Source organism: Kogia breviceps, chromosome 3, assembly GCF_026419965.1.
Source record: "Kogia breviceps isolate mKogBre1 chromosome 3, mKogBre1 haplotype 1, whole genome shotgun sequence".
NCBI classification, from domain to species: Eukaryota; Metazoa; Chordata; class Mammalia; order Artiodactyla; family Physeteridae; genus Kogia; species Kogia breviceps.
Window position 1 is genome coordinate 99,799,939 of NC_081312.1, and position 9,153 is coordinate 99,809,091.

A 9,153-nucleotide genomic window follows, 5' to 3' on the forward strand; every position below is an offset into this window, starting at 1 on the left:
CACTAATGAGCCAATATGGCAACTGCCGGGAGTGTTCTTGAGATTGAATGTTCCCCAATACGTCTGCCACCAGTGTCTGTGTCCCCAGAGTGAGCCACAGCCACCCTCCCACCTCTCAAGGAGACTCTAAGACCAACAGATAGGTCTGGCCCAGGCTCCTATCAAATTACTGCTTTTGCCTTGGGTCCCAGTATGCATGAGATATTGCGTGCACCCTTTAAGAGTGAAGTCTCTATTTCCCCTAGTCCTGTGGGGCTCCTGTAATTAAGCCCCACTGGCCTTCGAAGCCAAATAAATGCTCTGGGGGCTCATCTTCCCGGTGCCAGACTCCCAGGCTGAGCAGCCTGATGTGGCACTCAGAATTCTGACTCCTGTAGGAGAACCTCTGCAGTGTAATTATTCTCCAGTTTGTGGGCCTTCTACCCAGGGGGTATGGGATTTAATTATATCACGAGTCCACACCTCCTCCCCTACGCGTTGTGGCTCCTTCTTTATGTCTTTAGTTGTATAAGATCTTTTCTGGTAGGTTCCAGTATTTTTTCATCAATAGTTGTTCTGTAGATAGTTGTGATTCTTTTGTGCTTGTGAGAGGAGGTGAGCTCAGGGTCTTTCTACTCCACCATCTTGGTTGTTTTCCTTATTATCTTGATTTTATAGATAAGAAACAAACTTAGTGGAGCTCAGTCACATGATTTCAAGTGACAGGGCCACGACTCAAGTGCAGGGCCTCCATCTCCTCTTCTCACACTCTTTCCACTTGTACCTTTCTCCCTCTTCCAGAAAATGATAGCAAAAACTCCTTGCTTGAACATTTTAAATGTAATCTTGCCCCACTTTATAAATTTCCTAAATTCAGCAAGTATATTACAGAAACCAATAGTGAGAAGCTGTCATCTCAATTAACTGCTAGGTAACAAAATGTATATAACTGGCTTCGTTTTATATATTAGATCATATTTGGATCAGCTCCTGACATCGATGTACTGACCTAAAGCATTTAAAAAGCCCTACATTGTACTTCCTTTCAGATTTCATGAATATGAAAGATGGGAAGTAGAACAAGAGCAGCAGCCTGGGGAAAACTCATACAAAAGAAAGGACTTAAAGGAATTGAGTCAAATAAATGGTACTAAGCAAAGGTGGCACACTGTACAAAACTGGGGAGATTGGTCACTAAGTTCCAAAATGAAGCAAGTGAAACTCCACCAAGGAAAAAAATCAAGTGCCAGATGCATTTAAATTAAGTTTTCTTGTGTAAGGAAAACATACATGTCAGAGTGTCAAAGGAAGAGGTAGCCAACTAAAGTGTTAGTACTAGGGAAGAGTTACCATTACTCAGGAAAAAATTAATCTTGGATCCTGCAGTTTGGGTTAAAAGCCAGAAGAAGAATTACTGCCTGGCTCTTTGCCCTCCATGTACCAAAACAGAGCAACCTGTATTTAGAAGAAAACCTGTCCCCCACGACGCAGGCTAGGACAAGTTTCTCTGCCCTTGGCCACGCTTCCCTTGCCAGCTCACACTCTAGCTCTCCATAGCTGCTGCCTCAGTCTTCGTTCCACAAACCTGTGAAGCCCTCACCTCCTCCCACACTCTCCAACTTCAGAGAGAAAATAGGAACTGTCATGAACTTCATCTTTCCTGACACCAAATCTACAAATCTAACTATATCTGTACCCACCTTTGAGCCTTCCTCACTCCTATTGCAGTGACCCTCATAGCTGTGGCTAATGCCTTCACCTGTGCACAGGGATCTTGTGCAGACAGTTCCTTCACACACACAGCAGCAGCAAGAGCCTCTCTCTACTGGCTCTTTTCCATCAGCATTTAGATGTACATATATATATTAAATCTCCCCATCTTTAAAAATAAATAAAAGCATGACCTCATGTCTCCCTCTAGATATTAAGCTTTTACTTTCTTCCTCTTTACAGCCAGATCTAAAGTGTCAGTTTCTCACCTCCTGCCCACTTCTCAACCCACGGTAATCTAGACTCTGTGCCCACCACTCTACAAAAAATTCTCAACAAGAGCACTAACGGTTCTCATTTTACTAGTCCTCCTAGCAACAGTAAACCCTCCTTTTCAAACAACTCTTCCTTTAATTGATGTGATACCTAGTTTTTCTAGTACTTCCTTGACCACTCTTTCTTATTTGCCAGTTTCTTCTCTATTTGCTGTAGATTCTCAGGTTTTTGTTCCCATATCCCTTTTCTCATTCTGTACACACTTCCTAGGCTCTCCCATCCTTTTCCCAGGCCAATGATAGATTTGGGCACATCAGACCTGTACTTCTCTCCTGACCTCTGCCAAACTTCTACCTGAATATCTATTTACCAGCCTACCAGACATCTTCCCTTGGATATTTCACAGGCAACTCAAACCCAACAAATCCCAAAGCTCAACTCATCTTCCCCCATCAAATCTGCTCTATCAGTATTTCCTACCTCAGGAAATGGCACCACTGCCCCACCCAATTCTAGCCAGAAATCTAGGAGTCATCCTTTACTTGTCTCTCTCTCACACACTTCACATATACTAATCTCCTAGTCGTGTCGATTCTACATCTTGAATATCCTTTAACTCCATGGATTTCTCTCACCAATGCCACCACTGTCATCCGGGCAACCATCGTCTCTCATCTGGACTGCCACAATAGCTTGTAAAGTAGTCTTCCAGTATTCGTACATATTGTCCATCCCCCAGTCTGTTTCATATCCTGCCAATATCTTTAATAAAACTCTGCACAATCTGGCCTCTTCCTGCTTCTCCTGCCTCTCTATGAGCTAGATCCCTCTTGCCCTAGTTTATTGTTCCCCAACTCTGCAGACCTTCTTTTAGTTCCTCCGGCACAGCACATTCTTTTCTCCCCTTAAAGCCTTCCTACTTGCTGTTCTCTCCCCCTCTAACTCTCCAGCACTCTTCATCAGGGAAATTCCTATGGAATCTCTTCCTCAGGGAAATCTTCCCTGATGCACCAGACTAATTTGCTTTCCTTGTTAAACAATACCCTAGAATCATGAACCCTTTCACTGTGCCCAAATCACCTATAATTTTTGGTGGTGTAAAATTATAGGTGACTTATAGTGGCAAGATTTTCCAGTCTTGCCACTAAACTGGAAGCCCTGGAGGTCAGGGACAATGTCTCATCACCACTGAATCCACGCTGCTTAGTATAATGCCTGGCACATAGACACTGGTTATTATTCGTTGAATAAATAAATACAAATATAGAAGCAATTTATCAAAAAACAGCCCATCATCTTTCCATGGTATTAAAGCAGAAATCAAAATGCCCTCTTAATCAGCATAACTTTTCATGCTTGCGTAATACCAAGCTATTGCTGGGGCAGGGTTTGACAAACTTAAGCAACCTGACAGAAAACAAGGAACTCGCTAAACATGTAACTCTAACCATGGACATCTCTTCAACTTATCTGCTGATTTTTTAGAGATTTTCACATTTTACATAGTTATAATCCATGCATAAGCACTATTTTAATTCTGCTTTTTACAAATTTCCTCCCTTAATCATTGTCTACTTGTTATGTTTAATGGTAACCTGGGGTTACAACAGGTTAATAGGTCATAGCTTTCTTAGTCGTTTCCTCCCCAAAGTTAGGTTTTTTTTTGGTTAGTTCCGATGTTGTTATGAATAGCATTGCTGCAAACACTCTTCATAAACAACTTTTTCATTCCAAATTATCTCCTTGAGGAATACAAAAGTGGAGTTGAGACATCAAAGCATATGAGCAATTTATTTCCCTTCATATAGATATCCAGAGAGTTCTCAAAAGAGAATCAATTATGTGCAGTGCCATTAATAATGTATAATAAAAACCTATGTTTAATTCTGTGTAGCCATACCAACACTGGGTTTTTTTGTTTTTTTGCCGCACGCGGGCGTCTCACTGTTGTGGCCTCTCCCGTTGCGGAGCACAGGCTCCGGACGCGCAGGCTCAGCGGCCACGGCTCACGGACCCAGCCGCTCCGCGGCATGTGGGATCTTCCCAGACCGGGGCACGAACCTGTGTCCCCTGCATCGGCAGGCGGACTCCCAACCACTGCGCCAACAGGGAAGCCCCACCAGGGAAGCCCCAAACAACACTGGGTTTTATACTTATTTAAGTTTAAATTTTCTTGAAGTTTAATAGATAATAACTAACATTTATTGAGCTCTTTCTATGTATTGGGGACTTATAAGGATTTTATGTAAATTTTCCAATTTAATAATAACCATAAAGCTCTAAGGTAGATGCTACTACTATCCCCCTTTTAGAGATGAGAAGACTAAAGCTTAGAGTTTCCCAAGTGAATTAATGAGGTTTAAATGTAGATGTGCTGATTCCAGAACCTCTACTCTTAACCACTATGGTACACTGCTGTATGGTTTTTAGTGGTAATGCTTTTTTTTTTTTTTTTTTCTGTTTTATTTGCCCAAAAGGAAAAACTACTATTAAAAACAAAAACTGAATGTAGCTTTTCTGACTTCAGGAGTGTCGCATAATTTATTGCTAGAGAGCTTGTTGTTTTGTTGAGGTAAATATCTTGATGGACCTTTTTGGTTGAGAAAGGTCAACTCTCTGGGTTTAGCCTAAGTGGGCCAGGAGGATACAAAGAGAGATCAGTTACTCCAAATAATAAGATGAAAGAAATCTGAATTTTCATTGGATGCCCTAGAAAAAGAGAATGAGGCCTTGGAAAGAAAGTAGAGGGAGGTTGGTGAAAAGAACTGAGATGGGATACATGCCAGAAACACGGCAGGAGGCAAGGGCCTACTGGAGGACATGGCTGGTGAGAAGTTTCCTGAGAGAGAGAATGCCTGTCAAATTGCTATAAGCAGTCATGTGTCCACTGAATTTGAAGTTGTTTTCGGCTGTGTGCCATAGCCTTCCATTAACTCTAAATCTTTCATGCAGTTTGGATATATCTGATAATCTTGGTGGTGGATCATTTAGAGGAATGAAGGATGAGGAGTGGCACATCATGGGCAAGAAGGCAATAGCTAAAGGAACAGGAGACAGTAGACAAGCAGACTGCATCATGGTCTAACCCAGGAGACACAGAAGCAACCTTGGAAACTCTTGCAGAAATTGAGTCTCAGGACCGACCACAGTGGTTGGAAATGGGGCTCGGGCCATTTTTGTACTGAAAGAATAACCCTAAACATTAAATTGTTTGGAGTTGTCCAGGTTGGAAACTTCTGGGTTATATTCAAGTGGAAAAGAAATTTTGTTGAGCCACAGTAAAAGAAATTTGGTTTATTAGCAGCATTTGTCAGTCTCCTCCTTGCCGTATGGTTATTACCTTCCAGAACACCAGACTCTTCTGGGTTTCCTTGTGCTTTATCAGGCACTCATCAGTTTCCTTTGCTAGTTCCTCCTTTTCTTCCTGATCTCTTGATCACAGTGTGCCACAGGGCTCAGTCATCCATACTTTCCTCTATCAATGGACACTCAGTCCTTGGTGATCTCATCCAGTCTCCTGCTACTAAATACCATCCATATGTTGACAGTTCCCAGATTTATATTTACCAGACTTCTCTCCTGAACTCCAGACACATGTATCTATTGCCCACTTGACATCCCCACTTATATGTCTAAAACTCATCTCAAACTTTACATGTTCAATGGTACATTTCTGATCTCCCCAAAAATGCACCACTCATGGCTTTCTTCATCTCAGTTGATGGCAACTCTGTCCATCCTCTCAAGCCATAAAACATGAGTCATCCTTTATGACTCTTTTTCTGTTATCCTCCATCTCTAATTTGACAGGAAATTCTGTTGTTTTTGCCATCAGAATATATCCAGAATCTGCCCATTTCCACCATGGCTGCTTCTACCACCTGAGTCAGAGCCTCTGTCATCTCTCAACGCAATCACCCCAAAGTCTCCTAACTGACCTCCCTGCTTCCACTTTTCCCTGGCTCACAGCCAACAAAGATCCTTTTAAAGCCTATTAATTAAAGCGTATTATTCACTCCTTTGCCTCTCATTTCAGAGTAAAAGCCAAAGTTCTTACTGTGGTCTTATCTGATCTTCACTGATTCCTGCTTTAGACAAAGATACATCTTGGCAAATCATAGTTCTTCGTTGCAGGCCAGGCTCTATCCATCCACTCTACCAGTTGCCAAAAACAAAATGTTAAAAATGTGAATGCAAGCCTAGCAAAATTACAGATCAGTAGCTTTTCTGCCTGTGGACAGATCGAACGTTCCTTATTCAAAGCAGTGGTTGAGTAAGACGTGACTTGGGGGTTAGGGGGTAGAGAGAGAAATCCTGATATCAGCCACTTTCTTGCTAATGAGCACATTATCTGTAGTTTTGGTGTATCCTCTAGAGGTTTCTGATATGCAGAATGATCTACTTCTGAGCCTCTTTAGTCCATTAAGTTCTTTGGCATCGATGACAAATTTCCTGTGGCAGGGAAGTCATTTTTACTTTCGTCACAGCTATTCTAAGCGTCAATAGACTGATGCAGTTGGCTATGAAAATACCTGCCAACGTTCTGAGGTCCAAGCCCTTACCTCCTGCCTTCTAGACTAATGATTCTCAATCAGGGGCCACTTTGTCCCCCAGGGGACATTTGGCAATGTCTGGAGATGTGTTTGGGTGTCACAGCTAGGGGTGGGCATCAGGTGGGCCAAGGATGTGGCCGAGCATCCACCAACGCACAGGACAAACCCCCCATAACAAAGGATTACGCAGCCCAAAATGGCAGTAGTGCTGAGGTTGAGAAACCGCCATCTAGACTATTCTGGCAGACTTTTAATCTACCTTGTGCCCCACTGCCAAACCAGCATTCCTAAACCGTCACGTTTATCCATCACTCCTAAGTTCCAGTAGCCCCCATAGCTCTTCATTGCCTGAAAGATCAAGTCTCTCCTTCTCATCCTGGAGTTGAGATCCTGAGGTGTTTTGCACACTTAACGTATCCATTCCCCAGCAGGAACTCTGCTTCTCCTAAGCTTTCATTGGCACCATCCTTCACACCACCATCCTTTTACTGACGTTAACCCCCAAAACACACAACCGGTGAGGACCCTCCCCACAGCCCTCCTCTGATCTAACTCTGAACCTCTGAAGTCCACACATGTGGCACACCCCTTGCCACTGAGTCAGTCTACGCCACTCCCTTCTGTACATATCAGGGCTCACATGTCTACACTGTTATACAGCTATTCCCTCTATCTTGTCTCCTCAATAAACTCTTTGAAGGGGTCCATATTGTATTTCTGGCCTATCGATCTCAGTTTCCACAGCGTAAGGTGTGAAAACCATATTGTTGTATTGAGAGTTCCTTGTTGTGAGAGTCAAATGAGCATAAAAAGTACCTTGCATAGGGCCTGGTACCCAGTTTGGTTGCTCAGAAAAGTACAGAATCATAGTATCTATAGAAGCATACATTCAGGAGTCCATAGCAAGTGCTTAATACATCTTTTAAATGTAATTACAGACTGGAGAGAGCATGCATTCAGACCAGCCTGGTATTTGGAACTAACAGCAAAGAAAAACTTCCATCAGAAATCCTACACCAATTAACACTCCTTCATGCTAGAGTGAATCCAGGAGCAGTGGGTGTCACGTTTTCCCAAAGTGGAGCCTAAGCCAACCTTTCTGCATTTAACAAGTTAATGAACAGCTTGTGAGTAACACTTTGCCCACTCTGGCCCAATTTAGAAGGCTGCCAAAAGGATAAGATGTCAATATGCCACTCTCTGCTTTATTGGGGTGCCAGCTGCATCCTGCCTAAGTGCTTCTGCCCTCAGCCGCTGGAGAGCATGATGTCCTTAGAGAAGTCGGCACCAGTAGGATGAGGCTGCAGCGCGGGCCTGGCCTTTCCCCAAGCGGAAGAGAGCCTTGTCTCGGATCCTGTGAGAGAAGTGAGTGGGGCATGGTATTCTGAGCAGCCCAGGTTTGGCTTTGGGCCAGGCACTGAGTGGCAAACAAGAAGGAACACATTCCGGGAAGGCAAGGAGCCCTGCCAACACGAAGGAGGACCAGCCAGCAGGGCCTGCTGGGCGCCAGGTGCTCCTTGGCTCTGTGGAGGTCAGGCACGCAGAGGATAAACTCGGGTTTCTCTGGATTATCATTTCAGAGGCTTAAACGCCTCCCTCCCCCTCACTTTCAGTGGGCAAAGCGTATGTAGCCATGTAACTGTTAAATTTGAATCCTCTCTGCTCTGGGGTCCAGCCCCTTATCTCTAAATGAAGGTAGGAGGAGAAAGAGTGAAATCACACCTTGCAGAATCCAGGTTTCTGTAATCCTGTGCCCTGGATAAGAGAAGATTCTACTGACAACAAGGGCAGAGCTGGAGAAAGCCTGGGGTTTCTGTGCCCCTGTTGGAAGCTGAGCTCCCCACTCGCCCCCAGAGCCCACACCACACACACCACACACACACACACACACACACACACACACACACACACACACACACACCACACAACCCACACACACCACACTGAGCTCCCCACTCGCCCCCAGAGCCCACACCACACACACCACACACACACACACACACACACACACACACACACACACACACACACACACACCACACACACACCACACAACCCACACACACCACACTTGTTCTTCACACCAGCCACTTCTGCCTTCTGACTGACCAGACCTCAGCAGATCTGCGGAGTCCTTGGGAATGCTTTCCTTTCATAATTACCTCAGGCCTTTCCCCCAGCGTATGATAGAAGAGGGGAGAGGAGACAAAGGACCAAAGGGCACTGGGGAGAAATGGCCATGGGAGCCTGCCCAGCTTCCCTTCTGCCTCTGCCAGGGCCTGGGGACAGCGGGGGCGCCTTTCTTTGAGAAAGAAGAGCAAAGTCTGCCCCTCACTGCCTTGGCTCCAGTTCCTGCTGGACTTTGCTGCCACCTAGTGGCCAGTGGCATCTCACCTCACACCCCACCCCCACCCCCGCAGAGTGAGATCAGCCTAGGGAGCTGGCCTTCCCAACCTGAGGCTGACAGGAGGCCTTCTCTGAAAAGCTTCTCTGCCCTAGGATGCCCTGATTCTGCAGTGCAGCTGCTAGGAGAGAGGAGCAGCACAGGGTCCCCACCTCACCTAGCTCGATAGGTGTCCTAATGTCATGGCCACCAGGTGAGAGGGCCAGGGCTGGCCGCGTGGGTGCCTGGGAG